Here is a 27,693-nt window from a genome sequence, read left to right as displayed (position 1 = left end):
TTGATGTATTGCACATAAAATATTGAGCCTTACGTTGGGCCAGCCAGACCTTTTGACTGAACGCGTCTCCATATGATGCCTGCTGTACCTTGTGTTGTCGAATAAAAAAGCTGCTTCGTACCTACCAGTACCTTTTTCTGGTGACTTAATTCACAGAACAACAAGAACAGGTCCTAGTTTTGTTTTCATTTTAAGCAAGGTATGTACATATGTTATGGTGGTGACATGACATATGCAGTTTACTTATTTTTACATAAAACCCATATTGAATTATTTAACCCTTACATACTGTTCGGGTCAAATTTGACCGATTTTGACATTTGACAGCAGTAAAAACACCTTAAATGCCATTTTTAAGCCAATTTTGTTTCATTTTTTGCACATTTTGGGTCACTTTAGGAAACGTCATCAAATTTCGGCTTAAGAAATGGCATTTAGAGTGTTTTTACAGCTGTTAAATGTCAAAATGGGTCAAATTTGACCCGAACAGTAAACTGCATATGTCATGATGCTACCATGTTTAATACAGGCAGAGTAGATACAGGTTCTTTATATTCACAAAAACCAAATGTTTGCAAATTTCCTGAAGCTCCTTGACCTCACTTCTGGTTTAAAACCAAGCCACATTTCACAAGTAGCTGCCTGATTAACATATCAGAAGCTTTCTTGGATATGTTGCCTACAGAAACTGTTGAGGTTGGACTACTGCTTTCATCACTTTCACGAATCCTCTGAGCAGCATGAACCTTCTTTGGTTCAATATGCTTTCCAACCAGAAACACAGAGGCTGACACCAATACTTGTTTGCCCTCCGTTGGGCAATATTTCATGGTGTGCAGCATGGAGACAGTTGTGGCTTTATTCAGTACCTTTCTTAATTTACTTTCAGTTGACTCCAACACAGGGCATGTGGCATGCAACTTGCAGATGGATCTCCAATCAAATTGCAGTTGCCTCAGCTACTCACTTCCCCATAATGCTGGCCCTCCTGTTTCTACCACACACAAGCCCAATGTGACTTGCTGGTTGTTGTATTTCACTGTTACTAATGTCATTCCCGCAGGAATAATCTTTTCTCCAGTATAAGTTCTTAGTTGGACATCTGCAGGCTTCAGTTTAGTTTCTTCAAAATGCTATTCAAACTCATTTTGAATGAAACAGCCAAGTCCGTGCCCAATTGCATTTTAATTAATTTGCCCTTCACCTCTGGTGTAAACCCTATTGCTTGGCTATTGTTAGTGTTCACATTGTAAATCTCAAGGCTACTCAGTCCTGGGTCATATTATTAGATTCTTCATCAACAGCATGCAGATTATGCTCTTTTTGAAACTGAAACTTGACTTTCTATCTTAATCTCTTCCCTGTGCAGTCCATTTATTTTTGTCTGCCTGACAAGCTCTTTGTATGTGTCATAAGTTCTTGCATTTTCTACAAGCTTTGCCTTTAAAACTGCATTGATCTGGTGTATGTTAGCTCTTTCTACAATGGTCGCACAATTTGTTTAGCCAGGCTGCTTTCTGTTTAGACACTTTAATTTTGTTCATGCTCACTTTCATTCCTGACTGCAACTCAACTGTGTCTCTATCTGCTATTTCCATTGATACAGCTATTTCAACTGCTCTTTTAAATGTAAGTTGTGCTTCAGTTAGGAGCCATTTTTGAATACTCTCTTGTGAGATTCCACAAACTAAATGATCTCTCCGTGTATCAGTGAGCTCATTACTGAACTGACAATGCTCAGCCAACTTCTTCAATTCAGCCACTTACGCTGAAATGGACTCCCCTTCCTTTTGATTCCACTTATGAAACCTAAAGTATTCTGCAATGAACAATGGTTTTGGTTCTAAATGTTCCTACATTATTTTCATGATATGAACAAACCTCAGTTCGGCTGAATTTCGACAGTCAAACTTCTAAGCAAACTGTATGCCTTTAAATCCAATCCACTCAGCAAACTTGGTACTTGTTTCTCATTGGCTATTTCATTTGCTTCAAAACACAGTAGAATTTGCTCCATATACATATTCCAGTTATCTCTTGAGCAATCAAACATGTCTATCTTTCTGATGTAGCCAGCTGCTTAGGTTCTTATTTATGATTATTATCACCTGATACTCACTGTTTATGAACCGCTGAATTTGACCATTTCCTGACTTTTTAAACTTGATGCCTCTGTCCGCTTGCAAAGAAAGCATGCTGCAGTGCTTTTTTTAAACTCAAATACCTTGCTGCGCTTCATCGGGTAGATAGTTGTCTCAGGTTCATTTAAAACTTCCTTGTTTCCACTGTTATGTTTTATAACTCCAAAATATTAAAACAGCCACTGATCTGGAAGAAGATGGTGCTAGAAAACAAGGCTACCAAAGGAGACATCCTCAATATGGTTCACAAAGCAATTCCTTTCACTTCTTTTACAGCTTCTTCTTATTTCAGATATGGTTCTGCTACTGTTAGACCCTGTTATCCACATTCTGGCGGGTGTGTTTTCAGGGTGATCAGGTGATCTGCTACTTTGCTGTCTCCGGGAGTGTTTCCTGAGGCTGTGAACAAAGCCTGCTGCATGGAGGCCGGGAGGCCAGTAGACGGGGACATGAGCATATGATCGACTCCATCTCTCACCGATCTCTCTAAGCACCGAGGAAGACTGGAGCGCGTGTTCAGTGCCATCTTTCAGACTCTCACCTTCGCAATCTTGCACTCTCGCTGCTCCCAAGGGAAAGTCCTTATGTTCAAGTGATCTCTCTCTCCTCGGTTCTGTCAGCGGATGGTGCCAGAGTAAGGTTTGATCGACACAGATTGTCGATTTGGACCCAAATTCAGTTTTTATGATGTGTTCTAGTTCTGGTCACTGTTTTTGTGTTACTACTTTTGGGGGATTTTGAATAGGGACAGCTTACAGATAATGAACACTGAGCTGAACTGAACTGAAATCTGCCTTTAGATTCTGTGCTTTCACTTGTTTTTTTACTGCCATCTGCGAGATCTTTTTTGTGCATAGGGTTTGATGTTTGATATTTGAATGGGTTGGTTCCATGGTTCTTCTTTGTTTCCTGACAGCCTGTGGAACGACAAATTTCAGGGTTGTATACTGCATACATGCTTTGATCATGAATGTATTTTTAATTTTTGAATCTCTGTAATTGCAAGAAAAGATGGAAGTCCAAGAGAACGGGTCTTAGTTTCGTTTTTACTTCAAGCAAGTCGAGTACGAATGATGTGGTAGCGTCATGACATATGCAATTCTCTTATTTTTACATATAACCGGGAAGGAATTATTTAAGTGAACAAGAATGCTTAATCAAACAACATATTTACAATATTACTCAAACTACTGAAGTATCAAATACACAACAGTAAGGTTCTTTGTGACTAACTTTAGAGAAGGTGGTAAATACAGAAGCAGAATTGGAAGGATTCAAAGTTCAAAGTAAATTTATTATCAAGTACATACGTATCTGACACTATATACTACCTCCTAACGGTATACATAGCAGAAGAGAAAGATATCTATGAAAATACAATAAAATCAATGAAAAACTATTAGGGCTGTAACTGTTTCAGAGATAAAGAGAGGTGATACTCTGGCTTGAGGAAAATACGTTTTAAACTTGGGCATTAATATACGCACATCAGAAGTTAAGCCAGCGAGGGGCAATAGATGAATGATGCTACAAAGTAGTCAGCAGTGGTTGGGAAAATCTGGGCAGGAGAACCCTGGAATAATTAAATCTGGAGATGATATTAATGTAGCTGAGAATCTGGCACACACAAAATAACTATGCCAAATGTTGTCTCTGATAGTTGCCACAAGCTATACTTGGAGTAATTCCTTCTGCAAGCAGTTGTTTTAGATTATGTCAATACAGAATATGTAAATATAAAATGAGGTGGTATTTGCAAACTTTCAATAATGTCTCAAGCTTTATTATTAGCATTACAGATTTTTTACCTTCAGTGCAGTTTTAATATTTGAACCTGCAATAATATGACGAATCATGGCTCTTTTCTTAATGATATGTTCTATGCTACTGTGTCTCATTGCTGGCCAGCTGCCAATCCCAATCAAAGTTGAATCTCAAATGTTGGTAAGGAAGGTCAACTCATTGGCACTGCTTTGTTATTTACAATAAATTAACAATGTGACAGATGAAAATCTTGCAGTTTGTTTTGTGTAATGCACAATGAACAGACAGGAGAGAAATGTGAAGGATTCTGTTCACACGAGATGCTGAAATATGCTTGTGAATGCTTTGGCATTTTGTCAATACTCCTTTTCTGTCAGGTGTACTGGGGTTTTTAGGACAAACCACAGATGGAAATTAGCATGATTTTTCTAACAATTGTGCACAAAATAGGTATAGATCAGATGAATTAGGTTGTGAAAATGGAAGATGGTCATGACAGAGCTAGCGAACAACGTTACCTTGGGTGACATCTTCTAGATAGTCCATGAAACAGTTTCTTTCACTTCTTCTGCATCTTCTTTTTATTTTAAATATATTCCTGGTACTGTTAGAGTCTGAGATCTACAGCTTGAAGATTGATTGAGTGATCTGGTGCTTTGCTGTCTTCGAGAAGATTCCAGAGGATGAGTGGCCATGAAGCCTGGAAGCTTAGAGATGGGGTGCAAACCCATGATCAACTCCATTTCTCACCGATCTTGCCGATTAAAGCATTGAGGAAGATTGAGACACTGAGATGAGTGAAGAAGGTGAGCGAGTGTTCAGTGCAGTCTGCCAGCCTCTCACTCACTGCTGCCGGAGTAGAGTGGTTACATGTGATGCTCTCTCACTTGCTGCTCCCAGGGGATGGCCCCTGCATCTGGGTGGTTTCTCTCTCTCTCTGTCCCCCACGGTTGGAGGATGGAATCAAAGTTCTGGGTCCGCGATTTATGAATTGGACCATGGTTCTCTTGGTTTTCAGTTTTGTGTTTTTTATTCTTTGTTTTCTCTCGCTCTTTCTTGTTGTCATTTGTTTTTTGTTTGTATGAAAGGAGGTGGTTTGGGGTTTGATATTCTTGTGGCCATTCGCGCAATTTGTTTGTTTTTGTGTGTGGGGGATTTGGGTTTGGGGTTTGATGTTCTAATTGTCGTTTGCATGATTTGTTTTTGCGTGAGGCAGGGTTGAGGTTTGTTCTTGTTGCTATCTGCACGATTTGTTTTTTTGTGCATGGGAAGGGTGGAGCTTGATATTCTTGTTGTTGTCTGCACAATTAGTTTTTTTTTTGTGCATGGGTGAGATTGATGATCTTGTTGGCATTTTTCTTTGTACCGCTTCCAGGGTTTTCTTTGTTTCATAGCTGTCTGGAGAAGATGAATCTTAGCGTTGTATGTTGCATCATATTTTAATAATAAATGTTCCTTTTACCTTGAACCTTCTTATTTCTTTAACAGCACCCAAATCCCATGGAACTGAAGCAGATTATTTCCTAAACAGCGGTACACTTTATTTGCTTATTAACTGCTATGGTAGAACAAACAAGCTTCATGAAAGATATTCCTAAAAGATGCTGGGTGCTGGGCAGCACGTTCAATCTATAAGTTTAATCTTCATCAAACCCACTAACACCAATACCAAGTCCTCAACACCACTGAAGGTTTTACACCATTGCCTGATTTTCTATTCCATCGAGCTGTAGAAACAGTACATAAAGTTTTGCAGCACCTCAACAGTACCTTCACCAGCGTACTTCAGAAGTTAAAGTTGACCAGAATCAAATGAGTTATTGGATAGTTACAGCAAATATTAAGATAGACATTTTAAGGAAAAGAGCTAATAGGGAAACAATTCCGGAGTTTACGATTGAGGTATATGATGGGACAGGGTGAAGATTATCAGAAATACAAAATAACTGAAAACTAGTATGGTAGTTTCTTAACCTTAGCGTTATGTTCCCCCCCCCTCCCCGAGTGAGCATTTGTAATCGTAGCTTACTGGCCAATTCAAGTCGAAATACTTCCCTGTCCCTTTGTTGGAATGGATGGTCAGTAAACATGCACTGTCCAAATGTTAGAATTAAGACAGCTTTTGCAGCATTCCTCATAGTCATCTATTCTTAGCAACTTAAATAAACACACAGATTCAGCTGCATCAGTATACCAGTTAGCTTAAGACATAACACAACACGTATTTCAGTCAAACATTGGAAAAATATCTTTTAGATCAAGTAAAATGCATAGCAAGAGCTGTCAAATATCCCAGAATTAAGTAAACTCAAAACATATATGTTTCCAATGAAATCTTGCTCGTAGTCTTGCTTATAAAAGGGACAGAACAGAAAACATTTGTTGAAACAGCAAATTTCAGGACACATGCCAGTGATAAAGGATCTGGTCCTTTCCTGGCATATATGACAAATAAACTCTTCTCAGTCTTCAAGGCGAGTACAGGTATCAATTCTAACTGAGGTTTCGATGACATCTTCTTCAGGGATGATGCCCAGTCATGCCTTTGTCTGGTGGTTTTTATACCCTGTGATCCATCCCTCCTGATTGGTTAGTCCTCATCCAATCAGGTTTCACCTCTCCCACCATGTTTACAATCAAATTCCAGTTCTTACTTAGAGTGAGATCTTTGTCTTTGTTAACTTTCTTTTTGCTGATTTTACCAGTGGACAAGGGAAATGTAATAGTCCTGATGTTCTCCGAGGAATAGCACAAGAAGTCCATCAGATTCTGGACAATTCCTCCTACAGAGTTCTACAGCGGGATCGCATGGATTTGATTGTGAGGATGATCTCTGCTTTACTGAAGAAATCTGGTCTGTTAGCAGACGTATGTAAGACACTTCTGCCTCAGGTGGCAGTACAACCAAGACTTTATGGGCTCCCTAAGACAGACAAGGAGCAATGTCCTCTATCATTAGTGGGATAGATTCTCCGGCTTACTACCTCACAAAGCATTCAACGACCATGCTGTCTCCCCTTTTTGGGGGCTGTGAGCATCATACCATGAATCACCATTCTTCATTAAAACAACATCTAACATCAGGCTTGACCCTGGAGGAAATAATGGTCAGTTTCAATGTGCGTCCCTGTTCATAAGAGTTTATATTGAGGACAGTTTGGTCCTCCTGCGGTCAAAGTTTGATAAGGGTACCATACAACTTTTTGAACACACCTTTACATCGACACACTTCCTCTATAAGGGGAACTACCCTGAACAAATGGACAGAGTGGCGATGGGATCGCCATTGTCACTGGCTATCGCTAATTTCTACATGGAGGACTTTGCAGAGAAGGCTCTGCGTTCATCGTCCTTATGCCCCAAATGCTTCTTCAGATACGTTCATAGTGTGGCCTCATAGATTCCAGGCACTCCAACAGTTCCGCGACCATCTGAATAGTATACATCGAAACTTTCCATTTATGATGGAGATGGAGAAGACTAGTTGCCTCCTGTTCCTAGACATTCTAATACGAAGGAAACTGGATGGTAGCCTCTGACATGGCATCTATTGGAAACCCACTTGCACGGACTTATACCTCAAAAACAACAGCTCCCATCATGCTTCCCAACGTACAGTGATTCTTTCCTGACCTGATTAACCAGACCCCGAGAGTCTCCCAGAAGATATAAGACGATTACACACATTCCTACAGAATGGCAGAAAGGAAGTTAATCGGGCCCTTAAGAGGGCTGACAGAAAAACCAGGAAACCTAACGACGAGAGGAACTCATCACTACTGCTTGTCTTCTTTATATTTTCATGGTTTCTGGAAGGATCGCCAGGATTCTGAAAAAATACCGGATTAATACCATCTACAAACCCATAAGGAAGCTCAAGTCACAGTTCATGTGGGTCAAAGATGACCTGGGAGTTAGGTTGGCTGGCGCTTACAAGATTCCCTGTGAACGCAGAGTAGCGTATATCGGCCAGATGGGTCACATAGTGGAAACCCACGTCAAGGAGCACAGGAGGTGTATCCATTTGGGTTACCCAGAGAAATTGGTGATAGCAGGTCATTGCATTTTCAATAGCGATAGGATTGAGTTCAACGGCACAAAACTACTGTGCCATGCCAGTGGGTTTTGGGATTGCTTGGTTAAGGAAGCCATTGAAATAAAACTAGAGGAAAAGAATTTTAACAGAGACAACGGTCTCGGTCTAAGTAAGAACTGGAATTTGATTGTAAACAAGATGGCAGAGTGGAAATCTGGTTGGAAGAGCACTAACCAATCAGGAGAGACAGAAAAAGGGGGTACAAATACCACCAGACTAGACATGCACAGGCATCGTCCCTGATGAAGAAGACAAGAGTTTGTCATCGAAATAGTGGTTATAATCAATACCTGTACCCGGCCTGAAGCCTGAGAAGAGTTTTGGATCATAGGCTTCAATAGCTTCAACAGCATAATAATTTTAAAAGCTTGAGTGGAACAGGTATCCATTATTAAATTCCACAATTAAGGACTTTAGATGAATTTCCACAACCTGAACACAAGACAGGAGCAGGCACATATTAAACTGCAATCATGTAGACATAAGAACAACATAAGAACATAAGAAATAGGACGGGAGTAGGCCATCTGGCCTATTGAGCTATCTTTATCTACCTGCCTTTTCCCCACAACCCTTAATTCCCCTACCATGCAAAAATCTATCCAACCTTGTCTTAAATATATTTACTGAGGTAGCCTCCACTGCTTCACTCGGCAGAGAATTCTACAGATTCACCACTCTCTGGGAAAAGCTGATCTAAATCTACTCCTCTGAATCTTGAGGTTATGTTCCCTAGCTCTAGTCTCTCCTATCAGTGGAAACAACTTTCCTGCCTCTATCTTATCTATCCCTTTCATAATTTTATATATTTCTATATGATCCCCTCTCATTCTTCTGAATTCCAGCAAGTACAGTCCCAGGAGCCTCAATCTCTCCTCATAGTCTAACTCCCTCATCTCTGGAATCAAACTGGTGAACCTCTGTTGCACCATCTCCAAAGCCAGCATATCCTTCCTTGGGTGAACTCAAGTCATAGAAAACTGAAAAAAGCCTAAATGAAGGGCTATAATATGAAATATGCTTGGTTAACTAGTAAAATTCAGACAAGGAAGTATGCTTTCCTCACTGAATCTGGTCTATGCCTGACTCCAAATCACCAATATAGTTGAATAACTGTTCCTCAATTAAGGAGCAATGTATACTGATATTCAAAGTTCAAAGTAAATTTATTGTCAATGTACATATGCATCACCATATCAGACATTTATTTTCATGCAAACATTCACAGTAGGACAAAGAAATACAAAAGAATCAATGAAAATCTGCATACAGATAAAAATTGACAACAAATGTGCAAAAGGAAGATAAAATGTGCAAATTTAAAAATAAATAAATAAATAATACTGAGAACGTGAGTTATAAAATCCTTGAATGTGAGTCTGTAGGTTGTGGAATCAGTTTCGTATTGAGATGAATGAAGTTATCCATGAAGTTGATATAATCATATTGATATAGATTCTTTGAATATATTATAAAATTTGATCCTACTGTAAATCTAAATCATCAAAATATTTAGTTTTAGTTTTGAATCTATTTACCTGTTTTAAAAAATACTCAATGTTGTAGTGTCAAATCTACAACAGCTCAGGATAGGTTTTCAAAGTCTCAACTTCATATGAGCAAAAAAAGTAGTATGCAACATAAACCATGATGAAATTAAAATAAGTTAAATTTTCCTGGATGGCACTGGATAGCTGATTAGATCTGCTGTTATTATTGTGTTTCTTACACCAGAGATACAATACTGGCATGAAGTGCAAATTCAGTTGGAAATGGACATCTCAGCAGGAATCATGATCAATTTCGTTGGTCAGACCTCATTTAATTCTACTGGGAAAGTTGCCAGCACTAAATGCATTGCTTATAAAGCAGCTTGCTGTTTGGGACAGTGGATGATTATTATGGGCTTGCAGCAGCAACTTAGTGTGGATTGCTTGAATCACTTTACACAGCAGCAGATTTCTGCAACAAAGGGAAGCTTGTAAAGATAACTGACAGATTGAAGAAAATATGAATTACAGTGCTGTTTCTAATTTTAATACACTGCTCCTTAGAATTAATTTGAAATAGTGCTGTAACTGGTAGACTCCCAGTCTGTACCATGTATGGTGTGTGAGGAAAATATGCCTGTTTTGAGAAACTTCATATTGGCTCCCATTGCCAATCCTGGTTCACTTAATCAATATCACCAAAGAAACAAAATTGACTTAGTTCTAGCACTATATCAGTGTATCTCCACTCACCCCCGTACCAACTTCCATCTCAGAACTGCCTAACTTATGGACTAAATATAATGGTAACAAGATGAAGATTAGCACTATGACATTGGAGCATGAAATCACTTGGTCTTGCTTCAGCTAACATCACAACCATTCTCAGTTGCTCATTAATTCTGCATTCCAGATGACATGAACCAAAATCCATGTGAAAATACATTTTGTTTCAATATCATATCTAAGTAAGATAAAGGTTGATATCAGAACTTCTGTCAGGATGTGATTCTATTTTTTCTTTTTCCTTTCAAGAAGTATAATCTAAACAAATTTTGGGGTTAAATAATACATATGACTGCAATTTTCTACAATGACAACCCATGTGAAGACTTATTTTTGAACATACTTTATATTTAATATTATACAGGATGTTCCAATTGCATCACTATTCAGTGCTGTGAAAATTTGAATTGATTATCAAAGCCGAAGCACACTCCAAGTCCATTTTGCCTCTCGTTGAGTTAACGGCATTAAAGAAACAGATTACAGATATTCTTGAAGTATAAATGTCTTCAGTATTTAAAATGCATGTCATGCTATGTATGCAAATTAGAATTCTCATCCTATCAGTCCAAATCCATAAAACACAATTCATCACTATTACTTCTGTGGGGTCAATTTCTACACAATAGTATGGACTTTCTGTTAAAATGCTAGATCTAAGTGTAGATTCTGTAATTTCCTTTTATTATTATTTAAATGCAAGCACCTTTAAGGGAGTTTGCAAGACAATATAATAATCAAAAACAACAGGAATTCTGCAGATGCTGGAAATTCAAGCAACACACATCAAAGTTGCTGGTGAACGCAGCAGGCCAAGCAGCATCTATAGGAAGAGGCGCAGTCGACGTTTCAGGCCGAGACCATAATAATCAAGACAGCTTTTCGTTCAATATTTAGTTATTTTGGGACATAATTAATTTCAGTCCTTTTCAGAAAATATATTGAATTAGAGTACACAATAGCTGATAAAATTAAACAAATTAGTGGGTATTCTAATCAATAATACGTTGCATTTGCTATTTAACATTTCTTCTCTTTTTGTAAATGAAGAGGGCGAAATACTAGCAGGACAAAAAAAATTAAGAACTCAAAAGAATGTGATTAATGCATGCAAACAAAAACAAAAGTTACTGAGAATATATTTGGGAATAAGTTAAGCAATTATCTAGCACCCGATACTTTCTACTTTGGAACATTAAAGAAAACAATGGAGAAAATGTAAATTGAGTGGACATTTATCTGAGAACCTCTCTGGACTGGTGAAAGGTGTCAGTTAAGCACCAGTTTTGGGAAGTCAATATGAATAATTGTCAGGGACTATACAATTGAGCATTTGAGCAATCATGAACTTATTCATGAGAATGATTATAAATTTGTTAGTGGTAATATCATGGTCCCAACTGAACAGCAGCAGGCATCCAAGTTTTGGCACTCCAATTTCCTGGAATTTGGTTAGCTGCCCCGTCCCTTTAAGACTCAGATTACCAATTATTGCCTGTCGAATTCCTTCATGGGAAGTCTGAACTTAAAGGCCTGGTGCTGAGCACTCAGTGCTTAATTGTAGGAGTTTCATTTTGTCTGTTGGTTTGCTTTTGGATTTTGTTTATTTTGAGTCTGAGTTAATTCTTGACCTTATTTTGCACTTGGGTTCACTTGTTACAGCATGATTGAGCCATCACAAACCCAGCAGAGTATAAATGTCGGTGAACTGCTCTGGCCTGCCTGTGAGCAATTGTAGGCAGTCATGACAATGTTCTTCAGGAGACCCTTATCACACTTCATAAACTCCCTGCTTCTGGTAGGCAGGCTCTGAGTTTGGCTGGAGTGGATGCCAGTTCTGAGCACGTTCAAGTTGGAGACTCTTGTCAATATGTGTGTGGGATTACTGTATCTACTGACTCCCTGATGGTATGGTGGTAACCCCCAAGTATGCCGAGGATTCCTGGTACAATCTTTTGAGTTACAGTTTCTAGGTACCCATTGGAATGCAATAAGGCGATCTATCATCTCAGACCTTTCTGGGCCACCACACTCTGGGAGAAGGATTTGCCTGTCTGTGCCAGTGCATAACTCTTTTTCAGAGACTTTCAGGAGGGTGTTCTATCAACTGCTGGAGGACATGGGTGAGTGATACAACTCCTCCATCCGCACCAGGGGAATCATTCAGTGGCCGATTATTCCATGGAATTTTGTAGCTTGGCTGCACAGAAGGGTTGGAATATGGAAGCACAAACAACTCTGTTCCACAAGGGACTGAGTGACGAGCTAAAGAATGTCCTTGTGCCCAAGATCTGGCGGAGGATCTAGAGAGGCTTATGGACCTGGCAATTCAACTTGATAACTGATTAATGGAAAAGAGAAGATATAGATGAAGGGGATTATTCTGAAGAGACTCTCCCCCTGACTATACTCGATCCTCTTCTATTCCCTGTGCTGGGAATTCTCCTCAACTGCCACTGACCCCAGTCTCCGATGAGCCTTTGTAAGCATGCCGACTAGGCTCTCCCGAGTTGAAGGAGAGAAGAAGGAAGAGGTGCTGTGTTTACTATGGAGGCTGGACATTATCAGACATCTCGACCAAGCTGCAGGGAAACTCCTGGAACCATCCAGTGTAAGGGCTAGTTTCACTCCAGACTGAGCTCCTTCTGGAGTGGTGCTTCCTGTACTGCTTTCATGGGGAGAACATAAACATTCCCTGGATGCCTTTTTTGACTCTAGTGCAGTGGGTAATTTTTTTGGACCTTGGACTGGCCAGAAGTTTGACAATCTCCTTTTTGCATCTCAACCAGTGACTCATGCAATGGATCTGGATGGGAGACCTTTGGTGCTGGGGCAAATCAAACATCAAACATCGCTGTTCAAGCTCAAGATTGGCCAGAATGTGGAATCAATCCAGCTCCATCTTGTTTGCTCTCCGGAAATACCACTCATTCTGGATCATCCCTGGCTGTCATCCCACAACCCGAGAGTCAACTGGACTCTGGCGTTGTTCTGGCTAAGTCAAACCAGTGCAAAAGGGGGCCTAAGACTCCTTCCAAGACAACCTTTGACTTGCCTCCTGAATTACCTGTTGAATCGTCCACCTCTAACCCAATTGCATCTGATTTGCCTAGGGTTCCTCTAGAATGCTCAGAGCTGCTGGAGGTCTTCAGCAAGAAAAAGGCCACCACTGTACCACCTCACCAGGATATGACTGCACCATTGATATGCTACCAAGTACTTGTCCTCTTCGAGGATTGCTCTACTCTCTGTCAGCCCCTGAGAGACTATATCCACGAAGCTCTGGTGTCTGAGTTTATTCAACTGTCTACATCTGCTGGGGCTGCATTTTTCTTTGTCACCAAGAAGGATGGTGTCTAAGGCCCTGTATTGACTATAGGGGGCTAAACCACTATTCAAAAACCAGAATCCTCCCTCCCTCCCTCCCTCATGAACACAGCCTTTGAGGTTCTTCAGGGAGATGCAATATTTACCAAACAGGACCTCTGTTGTAGCTACAACTTATTCTGTATTTGTGAGGGAGACAAATGGAAAATGGCATTCAACAAATCTAGGAGCAACTATGAATACCGGGTCATGCCTTATGGGTGAGCAAATGCTCCAGTGGTATTTCAAGCCTTCATCAATGATGTTCTCTGGGAGATGCTATACCACTTCATCTTTGTTTACCAAGACAATACACTCATTTTCTCACAGTCCACTAGAGAGCACATTCAGCATGTCCGGCAGGTTCTACAATGGTTTCTCAAGAATCAACTATCCATCAAGCTTGAAGATTGAATTCTATGCATCCAGTCTCCTTTCTTGCATTTGATCTATCTCAAGGCAACCTACAAAGGGGCCCTGATAAGACACAGTCCTTGCAGAATTGGCTTCGACCTACCTCCATGAAACAATTCCAGCGGTCTCTAAGTTTTGCCAACTTTTAGAAGTAGTTCATTCACAACTTCAGTCCAGTGGCGGTGCCGCTCACCAACTTCACCATGAAATCTACTGGGCTGTTCTGCTGGATCCCGGATGCTGAGGCAGCTACTGCAAAGTTAAAACTAAGGTTCATGTCAGCACCTATCCTAATTCTGCAGGATATGGTCTTGCCTTTCATGGTGGAGGTCGATGCATCAGACATGGAAGTAGGGGCCATCTTGTCCCAATGGCCTGCCTGGACCACAAACTGCATCCCTGTGCCTTCTACACAAGGCATCTTTCTCCCACGGAGGCAAACTATGGCAGTTAAGCTGGCAATAGAAGAGTGGAGGTACTGCTTGAAGGGGTCCAAACATCTATCTGTGATATGGACAGACAACAAAAATCCAGCTTGCATCCAGGATGCTAAATTCTAAGCTGGCACATTGGTCCCTATTATGTAACAGGTTCAACTTCCTTATTACTTACCTCCCAGGATAAAAAAAAAATCAAAAACCAGATGCCCTCTCCCAGCAGTTCGACACACCTAAGAGGGAAGCGAACTCTTCAGCTGTAATTCCCAGTTCTAGAATGGTGGTGCCTAGCTACTGGAACATAGACTTGATAGCGCACTGAGCCCAAGACGAATATGGGGCAGATCTGGGTAATGGTCCTACTGGTGGTATCTTTGTTTCCAAACCTGTTCATTTGGAGGTGCTCAACTGGGGGACATGCTGCAAACCTGGCTCGGCTTCCCAGAGCTGGCTCACACCTTGGAGTTTGTCAAAAGATGTTGCTGGTGACTGGGCAGGACTAAAGATGTCTGGGAACATGTCTTAGTGTGTGATATCTGCACACAAAATAAAGAACCCTGAGCACGTCCTCAAGGGCTGCTTCAGCCTCTCCCCGTTCCTATTTGCTCTTGATCCCACATTTCTACGAACTTTGTCACTGGTTGCCCTGCTTCTCGGAATAATCAAGTAACTATGGTGGTTGTTGACCAATTCTCCAAGGCCTGCCTCTTTGTACCCCTTCCCAAACTACCATTAGCTTCAGAGATCGCTAAGCTCATTACAGCACATCTTCAGGATTCACTATTTTCCCCCAAGTCATCATCTCCAATCGTGGCCCCCAGTTGGCCTCCAGATTTTGGAAGACTTTTGAGGGCTCACTGGGGCCTCTGCAAGTTTGTTGTCTGGATTCCATCCATGTACCAATGGGCAAATGGAGTGGATCAACCAGGACCTAGAGAGAACACTCAGATGTATAGCCTTGCAGAATCCTACCACCTAAGTGACAACCTGACCTGGGCAGAGTCTGTGCAAGATACAATTCCGCATTCATCTATCCAGATGTTCCCTTTCGAATGCCAACTTGTGTACCATCCTCTGCTGTTCCTGGATAAAGTGGATATAAGGGTTCTTCTAGCAGACAAGCTGGTCCAGAGATATTGCCAGAAATGGGTTAAACTGAGAGTGACGTTGTTGGCCACTTCATGGCAACAACAAAGCCAAGCCAACCACCGGAGAAGATGGGGACCTGGACTTCTTCCCAGTCAACATGTCTGCCTCTCAACTAGAGTTCTCCCTATGCAGGTGAATACAAAAAATTGGCCCCTCATTACAAGGCAGTACCTCGTGAATTAGAAGGGATATGGCCCAGAAGAAAATGGACATTGTGGACACCACCTTGACAGAGGACTTTCACCAGCACTATTCTGATCACCCTGGGCCATTAGGAACTGGCTGTAGGAAGGCTGGGGTGTTCTGTCATGCACAGTGGCAGGCATCCAAGTTTTGGTGCTCCCATTCCCTGGAGTATGGTTTACTACTGCTGTCCCTTCAAGACTCAGACTGCCGTAATCCTTCATGGAAAGTAGGTACTTAAAGGCCTCATGCTGAGCATTCAGTGCTCGGTTGTCAGAGTTCCATTTATCGTACTACTGTTTGTGATTTTACCTTTGGACTTAGTTTGTGTCATCTTGTTTATTTCGAGTCTGAGTTAATTCTAGACTTCTAGAATTCTGACCTCGGGTTCATCACAATCCACAGCTCTCTAGCCTGGCCAATCTAGTTTTATTTTCTTTGAGATAATTATGACTGCATACCATTAGCATTAGAAATAAATTTGTAATGTGGGCTGCGGCAGATATATAATCTAAGGCCCACATTTAGCATCAAGGCTTTGAAATATCTCTGGACTACAAATGACAAGAGATGGAATGTTCCCTGGAGAGCTAAATTATGGTGGGGAACAATGGTTCACTCTTCCAGATATTTACAGTACATTTGGATGTAGTGCTTCCCCAAAAACTTGAGGTCAGACAGGGGAGAGATCCTGAAAGATGGTGGGATGAATGACCTACCAGTCAACAATGCAGGACGAGAAAATGACAGTGTACTCAGAAGATTACTGAGGAGCAGCAGCAGCATTTCAACGAGAAATCGGGACCAAGTAAACATCAAGGGTGGATAGTAGCATGGCAGCTGGCTCGATGTTATTACACCTCAGTGTGTTTTGGAGTTCAGGGTTTGTACGTTCTCCCCATTGACCATATGTGTTTCCTCCAGGTGCATTGGTTTTCTCCGATAGTCTAAACACGTACTAGTTAGTAGGCTAATTGGTCATTGTAAATTGTCCTGTGATTAGGCTGTACTAAATGGGTGGGTTTCTGAGCCATGTCGCTCTCTGGGCCGGAAAGACCTGTTCTTCACTGTATCTCTAAATAAATGAATCTCCAGCATCATCAGAGGAAAGAGCACAAGAGCAAAAAGAGAGCACAGCAAGTGATTTTCTCACTATGATCACATGGATGAGAATTCTGAGTGATAGTAGCAGGCAAAGAAGAGAATGGTATGAAGGCAGAGACAAAAAGAAAACTTATTTATTTAGCTATAGCACAATAACAGGTCTGTCCAGCCCAATGAGTCCACGTGGCAAAGTACACCCATGTAACCAATTAACCTGCTGCCCGTACACCTTCGGAGTATGAGAGGAAATCACAGCATCCCAAGGAAACCCACACAGTCACGAAAAGAATGCAGAAACTCCTTGCAGACAGCAGAGATGATTGAACCCTGGTTGCTGGCATTATCCTGCCACACCCAAAGTCCAAGGAGGGATAGATCAGATTGTCACAAGACACTTTGAAAAGAAAATGTTGTGCTTTAATAGCAAGCTGGAAACCTGATCTGAAGTATTCAAACAATCTGAAAGATTTAGGTACACATTTCATAGAATGTGACACACCTGTAAAGCACTGCAGCTGGGTTGGTAGAGGCAGGCACCCTCACAAGATTTAAAGAGTATCAGGACAAGCAGCTGAATTACTAAGATGCAGGTCAAGTGCGGATAAACAGAATCAGTGTAAAAGGGTATTTGATGGTCAGCATAAACACAGTGGACTGATGGGCCTTCTTTGGTTCTGTTAATCCTTATGACTATGATATTCATTGAGGAATGAAGGGTGAAGATGGATTGATGCTTTGCTTGAACATGCCAGCCAATGATGTCAGATTATTTTGAGGAAGCAGTGCTAACAGGTAGATTTGATGGTGGGCCAAGAGTAGACAGCTTAAGCTAAACTGGGGACCAGTAAGGGAAGCTAATCAGGAGTTTGGTAGGGCATGTGTAACACCTGTGTAGCACCGGTCTTATCACGTGTGACTAGTCGCTGCACTCTGAGAAAATGAAATAACACTAGGTGCCACTAGGCCATCAGAAGATTCCAGGTATCGGAAGGAGGCAGTAAATAGAAACCACACACTTTTGGAAATAAGGTTTTGTTTATAAGGAAAAAACAATATGTACAAAATATTTACATGAGCAAGAACAATTCAAAATTCAAACATTCAGTTTAGGTTCCAAATCTTAAATATCAGCAAAAACCAAATTCTTGTTTAATTAGAATCAGTGATATTTTTATTAAAATAATCTTTGTTACTCCAATTTCTCTAACTAATTAGATCTAGTGTTATTTGTTATTCCATATTTAAAAGTTTACAGACTAAATTTCCCCTTTTACATATCCCTAGTTAGTTAGAAAACCAAATATAATTCCTATTCTCAAGTATTATAGCTAACTTACATCACAACTCTTAAAGTAAATCTCATTCAGTAACTTATCCAAGTCTTTGCAAAAATAATCAGTTCTTGCAGAAAATCAAATTTAGATTCTTATACATCCAACAGTATTAAATCCTCTGTGTCATTACACATTTCATTCCCACACTGGTTTTTCGACTCTTGGGTGATTTGTCAGCATGTTTCTTGGTCCATTGGAATGAAATAGTTTATCATCTACTGAAAGTCAATTCACAAACTTGTACAAAACTTGACCAAATGCCTTGGTATGATTTTGCAGAGCTAAATCCTGACTACACGGTAGGGATTTTGGAAATTGGTCTCTGCCAATATTGTCTTGTTATAGCTGCTGTGTGTTACAGCTGTAACTTCAATAAATCTTTTATTGCTATTGTCTCTCCTTCAGGGGTTTCACCTTGAGGGTTTCAAGTTAGTAGGGTAAAGATAGTCACTACTGATTTCACTCTTAACAGTTCATGTCTTCAGCTTCTAATTGTCACTGTGTTTAGAAACATAGAAAGCGTACAGCACAATAGGGGCACCAGTAGTGAGGACCAAGAAGGTATGGAGAAGGGAAGCACAGGAGCACCTACAGGACTGCTTTGAATTGGTGGACTGGACTATATTCAAGGTTCCATCTTTGAATCTATATGAGTATGCTGCAGTTGTTACTGACTTCATTAAAACCTGTGTGGATGAGTGCGTGCATACAAAGACTTACTGTACATTCCCAAACCAAAAGCTGTGGATGAACCAAGTGGTACATAGTCTGCTGAAGGCTAGATCTCTGGCATTCAAGTCTGGCAACCCAGGCCTGTACCAGAGAACCAGGTATGACTTGTGGAGGGCTATTTCAAGGGCGAAGAGACAATTTTGAACGAGGTTGGAGGCGATATCAGATGCACAGCAACTCTGGCAGGGACTGCAAGACATTACTTCCTACAAAGCGAAACCCAATAGAATGAATGTCAGCGATGCTTCACTACCAGATGAACTCAACGCCTTCTATGCACACTTTGAAAGGGAGAATACAAGTACAGCTGTGAAAATCCCTGCTGCACCTGATGACCCTGTGATCTCTGTCTCAGAGGCCGATGTTAGACTGTCTTTAAAGGGAGTTAACCCTCGCAAGGCAGAAGGTCCTGATGGAGTACCTGGTAAGGCTCTGAAAACCTGTGCCAACCAACAAGAGGGAGTATTCAAGGACATTTTCAACCTCTCACTGCTATGGGCAGAAGTTCCCACTTGCTTCAAAAAGGCAACAATCATACCAGTGCCAAAGAAGAATAATGTGGGCTGCCGTAACGACTATCGCCCGGTAGCACTCACATCGACAGAGCACTCAATGAAATGTTTTGAGAGGTTGGTTATGACTAGACTGAACTCCTGCGTCAGCAAGGACCTGGACACATTGCAATTTGCCTATCGCCACAATCGGTTTACGGCAGACGCAATCTCCATGGCTCTTCACACGGCTTTAGACCACCTAGACAACACAAACGCCAGGATGCAGTTCATCGACTATAGCTCAGCATTTAATACCATCATTCCCACAATCCTGATTGAGAAGTTGCAGAACCTGGGCTCTGTACCTCCCTCTGTAATTGGATCCTCGACTTCCTAACCGGAAGACCACAGTCTGTGCGGATTGGTGATAACATCTCTTCTTCGCTGACGATCAACACTGGCGCACCTTGGGTGTGTGCTTAGCCCACCACTCTACTCTCTGTATACACATGACTGTGTGGCTAGGCATAGCTTAAACAAATTGGCTGACGATACAACCATTGTTGGTAGAATCTCAGGTGGTGACAAGAGGGCATACAGGAGTGAGATATGCCAACTAGTCACAACAACAGCCTGGCACGCAACATCAGTAAGAGGAAAGAGCTGATTGTAGACTTCAGGAAGGGTAAGATGGAGGAACACATACCAATCCCCATGGAGGGATCAGAAGTAGAGAGAGTGAGCAGCTTCAAGTTCCTGGGTGTCAAGATCTCTGAGGATCAAACCTGGTCCCAACATACTGATGTAGTTATAAAAAAGGCAAGACAGCAGCTATACTTTATTAGGAGTTTGAAGCAATTTGGCATGTCAACAAATATGCTCAAAAACTTCTATAGTTGCACCGTGGAGAGCATTCTGGCAGGCTGCATCACTGTCTGGTATGGAGGGGCTACTGCACAGGACCGAAAGAAGCTGCAGAAGGTTGTAAATCTACTCAGCTCCATCTTGGGTGCTAGCCTACAAAGTATCCAGAACACCTTTAGGAAGCAGTATCTCAGAAAGGCAGCATCCATTATTAAAGACCTCCAGCACCCAGGGCATGCCCTTTTCTCACTGTTACCATCAGGTAGGAGATATACAAGCCTGAAGGCACACACTCAGCAATTCAGGAACAGCTTCTTCCCCTCTGCCATCCGATTCCTTTGAAGCTTTGAAGCTTTGGACACTACCTCACTTTTTTAATATACAGTATTTCTGTTTTTGCACATTTTTAAATAATCTATTCAATATATTTAATTAATTTACTTGTTTATTTATTATGTCTTATTTTATGTATTATTTTTTCCCTCTCTGCTAGATTATGTATTGCATTGAACCGCTGCTGCTAAGTTAACAAATTTCACGTCACATGCCGATGAAAATAAACCTAATTCTGATTCTGAAAATTACCTAGGGTTACCTATAGCCCCCTATTTTTCTCAGCTCCATGTACCTATCCAGGAGTCTCTTAGAAGACCCTACTATGTCCGCCTCCACCACCGTCGCCAGCAGCCCATTCCACGCACTCACCATTCTCTGTGTAAAAAAAAACTTACCCCTGCCATCTACTCTCTACCTACTTCCAAGCACCTTAAAACTGTGCCCTCTCATGTTAGCCATTTCAGCCCTGGGAAAAAGCCTCTGACTATCCACACGATCAATGCCTCTCATCATCTTATACACCTCTATCAGGTCATCTCTCATCCTTTGTCGCTCCAAGGAGAAAAGGCCAAGTTCACTCAACCTATTCTCATAAGGCATGCTTCCCAATCCAGGCAACGTCCTTGTAAACCTCCTCTGCGCCCTTACTATGTTTTCCACATCCTTCCTGTAGTGAGGCGACTAGAACTGAGCACAGTACTTCAAGTGGGATCTGACCAGGGTCCTATATAGCTGCAACATTACCTCTCGGCTCTTAAATTCAATCCCATGGTTGATGATGGCCAATGTACCGTATGCCTTCTGAACCACAGAGTTAACCTGCATAGCAGCTTTAGGTGTCCTATGGACTCGGACCCCAAGATCCTTCTGATCCTCCACATTGCCAAGAGTCTTACCATTAATACTATATTCTGCCATCATATTTGACCTATCAGAATGAACCATCTCACACTTATCTAGGTTGAACTCCAACTACCACTTCTCAGCCCAGTTTTGCATCCTATCGATGTCCCGCTGTAACTTCTGACCCCCAATCTTTGAGTCATCATCAAATTTACTAACCCATCCCTCCACTGCCTCATCCAGGTCATTTATAAAAATCACAAATAGTAGAGGTCCCAGAACAGATCCCTGAGGCACACCACTGGTCACTGACCTCCATGCAGAATATGACCTATCTACAACTACTCTTTGCCTTCTGTCAGTAAGCCAGTTGTAGATCCACAAAGCAATGTCCCCTTGGAGCCCATGCTTCCTTACTTTCTCAATAAGCCTTGCATGGGGTGCCTTATCAAATGTCTTGCTGAAGCCCATATACACTACATCTACTGCTCTACCTTCATTAATGTGTTCAGTCACATCCTCAAAAAATTCAATCAGGCTCGTAAGGCATGACCTGCCTTTGACAAAGCTATGCTAACTATTCCTAATCATATTATACCTCTCCAAATATTCATAAATCCTGCCTCTCAGGATCTTTTCCATCAACCTACCAACCACTGAAGTAAGACTCACTGGTCTATAATTTCCTGGGCTATCTCTACTCCCTTTCGTGAATAATGGAACAACATCCGCCACCCTTCAATCCTCCGGAACCTCTCCCATCCCCATTGATGATACAAAGATCATTGCCAGAGGCTCAGCAATCTCCTCCCTAGCCTCCCACAGTAGCCTGGGGTACATCTCGTCCGGTCCTGGTGACTTATCCAACTTGATACTTTCCAAGAGCTCCAGCACATCCTCTTTCTTAATATCTATATGCTCGAGCTTTTCAGTCCACTGTAAGTTATCCCTACAATTGCCAAGATCCTTTTCCGTAGTTTCTCTCCTTGTCCGTCCTGTGTCCAGCCCGCCTCTCCCTCACATAGCGTTTTTCTTCAAATTATTTTTTTAAATTGGTAAACCTCGTGTTCATCCCGCCATAGGTAGAACTTTCTAACATTGCAGCTTTGGGTTTAATTAATGTGGGTTACATATGGCTGAGAACATACGAATTGGAATTCATAGATTAAATGAGCTCAGCTAAAACAAGACGCAAATTCATTGTTGTGTTTTGGTGGATAGCAGCTGGGGTGCAGGAGGGATATAGTGCGTCTTAATGCCGTTGTGGCAGCTATCAGACTGATAAGCTATGACCACAACTTCAAGCAGCAGAAAAACTGTAGTAGGAGCTTAAATGATGACTTCAACTGAATGTCAAAGAAGTCCTTGACTTTGCAGATGAGGACGGAGGAAATGGGAGAGAAATGTTAAAAACTACGGTTTGCAGTGAGGAAGTATGTTTCAGTTTCCCCAAACACACATTACTAAAGGACACTGGGTGGGTGCGATATGTCATCAAAATGCTAATGGGCTGTTGCCATCATCTCAATGTGACTTGACTTTAAAGAGAAGGAAACATCACGTTAGTTGCATAAACCGTTTCTTAGTCTCTATCTGAAATACAGAATTGGGTGTTGGGCATAAAATTTCCACAATGATATCGTGACCGTGACCTTGACCTTGACGTTACTACAAGAGTTTGGAAACGTATCTATCTCCCATCAAAGATGGGAGAGCTAACAATTTTGGGTCAATTGATATTTTTAAAAGCAGACTTTTCCTTAGATACCAAAGGATATGGATCAATGACATGTAAATGGAGATAAGGGATTAATCAACATGGTTAAAATAAACTATAAAAACACAATTCCATAAACGTTCAAGCTACACAAGTAAAGCAATTAGGATTCAATTGCTTTACATGCAAGAATACTTAGTTTTATCATGCCTATTGATAAATAATTATGGATAAAAATAGAGTTAAAGGTACCCTATAATTTTGGATTGAAGATGCACAATAGCCATGCCATACTGAAACTGGGGAACTGGTTAAACCTGTCTTGTGCATAGTTGTGTGCCACCCACTAAGACTTGCTCAGCAGCACAAATTCACCATGCCTGATCCTCTAATGATCAATCAGTGCCCTTGTAAAATATTTAATTACAGTTGCATTCTACTTCTAACTAATGTAAGGTTAACTTAACATTGCAGGCATATAACTGAGCTGTCAAATATGGGAATTGCAAACTAGCAAACATAAAATCAAACTGTTGTACATAAACCGTATAATTATAGTAGTTGAATACTTTCTGACCTCATGATAGTGATAAAAATACCACTAGTGATGGTGGAAAAATAGAACTATCATCAGAAAAACATCAGAGGGGTGATACCAGCCAGACATTGCCTTATGTGATAGGTAGGTTTCTTGGCCAGTGTTCTTGGCTTATTATATGAATTTTCTGCCCATTTTTGGGCACGCAATGGAAGCTTGCCAATCAGTGCAATTTTTTGAGATCCCTTCAAGAGCTGCTGGTTACCTCACTTTATGTTCCATTCCATCAAGACATCTAGACAGCACTTGCCCAGAGATGGGTCCACTTCTGACGGGCAAAGGAACAGCACAATGGTGATGAGTCAATATAGCTGCCTCATTTTTTTATTTATAGGCATATTGTTTCTAAGGCCCAAACGTCATATGGTCTAAACACAGACAAATAGGATTAACACAGATGGACAATACAGTCAGCATGGACGAGATGGAACGATGGCCCTGTTCCATTCTGTATGACTCAATGTTTTGAAAATTTAATCATTTACAGTATCTTGAAACACTTCCAGAATTTATTGTTCTCTCTTAATGAACAAGTTAAAAACCTCTTTCAGAATCTAATGATGGATGGAGCAGGTAGGGGGGGAAAAAAAGCAGGGGCAGTTAAACTCCATTCAGTGCCGTCTCCCCACTCACATCAGTTTGTCTGTTTTAGTGATTAATGAACACTATCCTCATGAGAATTGATGCCTGCAGAATGGCACTCTAATAAAGCCTTTTGTTAAAAAGTATGCAAGATAAAAAGTTATCCATTTTTCACTCAAAAAATCTCTGAATATCACAAGAAACAAATATGTTTGCTTATATGAAAACTTGAGGCTTGATTAAAACATAGCTAGAGATTACTTTATTAGACAGGAAAATAGTAGTATGCACAGAAAGTGATTAGGTCAACAGGTAATTATTATCCATTTTTTTTGGCTGACATCTCATTACAGTTAGGGTCAACTGTAATAAATAATAAGGAGATTTTAACGTTTCCCATGAACAAAGTGGATATATCAGGGTTTAATTGGAGAGGAAAAGAAGTGAAAACTGTCACAGATTTCATCAATATTGTTTTGTATGTGTGAAACTGGAATTAGGTCTGGTGGTGTATTAAAATTAGTGTCCAAGAGCCTCCTTGTACTGATTAGTAAACTGAAGCTGAGTGAACCCCTGTGCTCGGTTGCATGGGATTCATTCATAGAAACATAGAAACATAGAAACATAGAAAATAGGTGCAGGAGTAGGCCATTCGGCCCTTCGAGCCTGCACCGCCATTTATTATGATCATGGCTGATCATCCAACTCAGAACCCCGCCCCAGCCTTCCCTCCATACCCCCGATCCCCGTAGCCACAAGGGCCATATCTAACTCCCTCTTAAATATAGCCAATGAACTGGCCTCAACGGTTTCCTGTGGCAGAGCATTCCACAGATTCACCACTCTGTGTGTGAAGAAGTTTTTCCTAATCTCGGTCCTAAAAGGCTTCCCCTTTATCCTCAATCTGTGACCCCTTGTTCTGGACTTCCCCAACATCGGGAACAATCTTCCTGCATCTAGCCTGTCCAATCCCCTTAGGATTTTATACGTTTCAATCTGATCCCCCCCTCAATCTTCTAAATTCCAACGAGTACAAGCCCAGTTCATCCAGTCTTTCTTCATATGAAAGTCCTGCCATCCCAGGAATCAATCTGGTGAACCTTCTTTGTACTCCCTCTATGTCAAGGATGTCTTTCCTCAGATTAGGGGACCAAAACTGCACACAATACTCCAGGTGTGGTCTCACCAAGGCCTTGTACAACTGCAGTAGTACCTCCCTGCTCCTGTACTTGAATCCTCTCGCTATAAATGCCAGCATACAATTCGCCTTTTTCACCACCTGCTGTACCTGCATGCCCACTTTCAATGACTGGTGTATAATGACACCCAGGTCTCGTTGCACCTCCCCTTTTCCTAATCGGCCACCATTCAGATAATAATCTGTTTTCCTATTTTTGCCACCAAAGTGGATAACTTCACATTTATCCACATTAAATTGCATCTGCCATGAATTTGCCCACTCACCCAACCTATCCAAGTCACTCTGCATCCTCTTAGCATCCTCCTCACAGCTAACACTGCCACCCAGCTTCGTGTCATCCGCAAACTTGGAGATGCTGCATTTAATTCCCTCATCCAAGTCATTAATATATATTGTAAACAACTGGGGTCCCAGCACTGAGCCTTGTGGTACCCCACTAGTCACCGCCTGCCATTCTGAAAAGGTCCCGTTTATTCCCACTCTTTGCTTCCTGTCTGCTAACCAATTCTCCATCTGCATCAATACCTTACCCCCAATACCGTGTGCTTTAAGTTTGCACACTAATCTCCTGTGTGGGACCTTGTCAAAAGCCTTTTGAAAATCCAAATATACCACATCCACTGGTTCTCCCCTATCCACTCTACTAGTTACATCCTCAAAAAATTCTATGAGATTCGTCAGACATGATTTTCCTTTCACAAATCCATGCTGACTTTGTCCGATGATTTCACCGCTTTCCAAATGTGCTGTTATCGCATCTTTGATAACTGACTCCAGCAGTTTCCCCACCACCGACATTAGGCTAACCGGTCTATAATTCCCCGGTTTCTCTCTCCCTCCTTTTTTAAAAAGTGGGGTTACATTAGCCACCCTCCAATCCTCAGGAACTAGTCCAGAATCTAACGAGTTTTGAAAAATTATCACTAATGCATCCACTATTTCTTGCATACAACAAATACTGCATACAACAAATTCAACAATTTGACAAGTGTATGAAAATACCAGAATGGGTCATTTGGAAAGTTGTATGGATGTGTTGCACTTTGGCATGACCAACTAGGGTAGGTCTTACACAGTGGATGGTAGGGCACTGAGGAGTGTGGTAGAACAAACTGATCTGGGAATACAGGTCCATAATTCATTGAAAGTGGTGTCACAGGTAGATAAGGTTATAAAGAAAGCTTTTGGTACATTGTCATTTATAAATCAAAGTATTGAGTACGGGAGATGGGATGTTATGTAGAAGTCGTACAAGACTTTGGTGAGGCCTAACTTGGAGCATAGTGTGCAGTTTTGGTCACCTACCTGCAGGAAAGTTGTAAATAAGGTTGAAAGAGTACAGAGAAAAATTACAAGGATGTTGCCAGGTCTGGAGGACCTAAGTTTTAAGTAACGTTTGAAAAGGTCAGGACTTTATCCCTTAGAATGTAAAAGATTAAGAGGATATTTGACAAAGGCATACAAAATTATGAGGGGTATAGACAGGGTAAATGTAAGCAGGCTTTTTCCACTGAGGTTGGATGGAACTACAACCAGAATTCATGATAAAGGGTGAAAGGAGAAAGTTTATGGGAAACATGAGGGGAAACATCTTCACTCAGAGGGTCATGAGAGCGTGGAACGAGCTGCCAGCACAAGTGGTGCATGTGAGCTCAAAGTTTAAGAGAGGTTTGGATAAGTACATGGATAGTAGGGGTATGGATGCCTATGGTTCCAGTGCAGGTCAATGGGAGTAGGCAACTTAAAGGATTTGGCATGGAGTAGATGGGCCAAAGGGCCTGTTTTTTTGCTATATGACTCTAACACAAAACAACTTTCAGGCAGAATGTACGAATTTTGGACCTTGCATATTCCTGACTTCATAAAGATTTCACCTAATTAATAGCCATTTCTGTCATCACAAGTAACTTTTCTATAAAGAAAATAGAAAAAATGAAGGGTAGAGTGTGGAAATGAATGTGATTTATACTCAACTTTTCTTTACTATCCAAGGGAACCTAATTCATTTGAAGCAGCAAATTTCCAGAAGGATTGGGCTGACAAATAACCAAATGAGAGTTTA

At 41.1% G+C, this 27,693-nt stretch overlaps 1 protein-coding gene across 10 annotated transcripts in view; it reads right to left on the bottom strand.

Annotated features, from left to right (window-relative positions):
• ablim3 (actin binding LIM protein family, member 3) overlaps positions 1-27,693 on the bottom strand; it is a 331,288-nt gene that overhangs the window by 286,330 nt on the left and 17,265 nt on the right. The window lies entirely within an intron of this gene.

This window comes from Mobula hypostoma, chromosome 7, assembly GCF_963921235.1.
Source record: "Mobula hypostoma chromosome 7, sMobHyp1.1, whole genome shotgun sequence".
In the NCBI taxonomy this organism is placed as follows: Eukaryota; Metazoa; Chordata; class Chondrichthyes; order Myliobatiformes; family Myliobatidae; genus Mobula; species Mobula hypostoma.
Note: the sequence above shows the minus strand (reverse complement) of the source record. Positions and strands in the feature narration are given on the sequence as shown.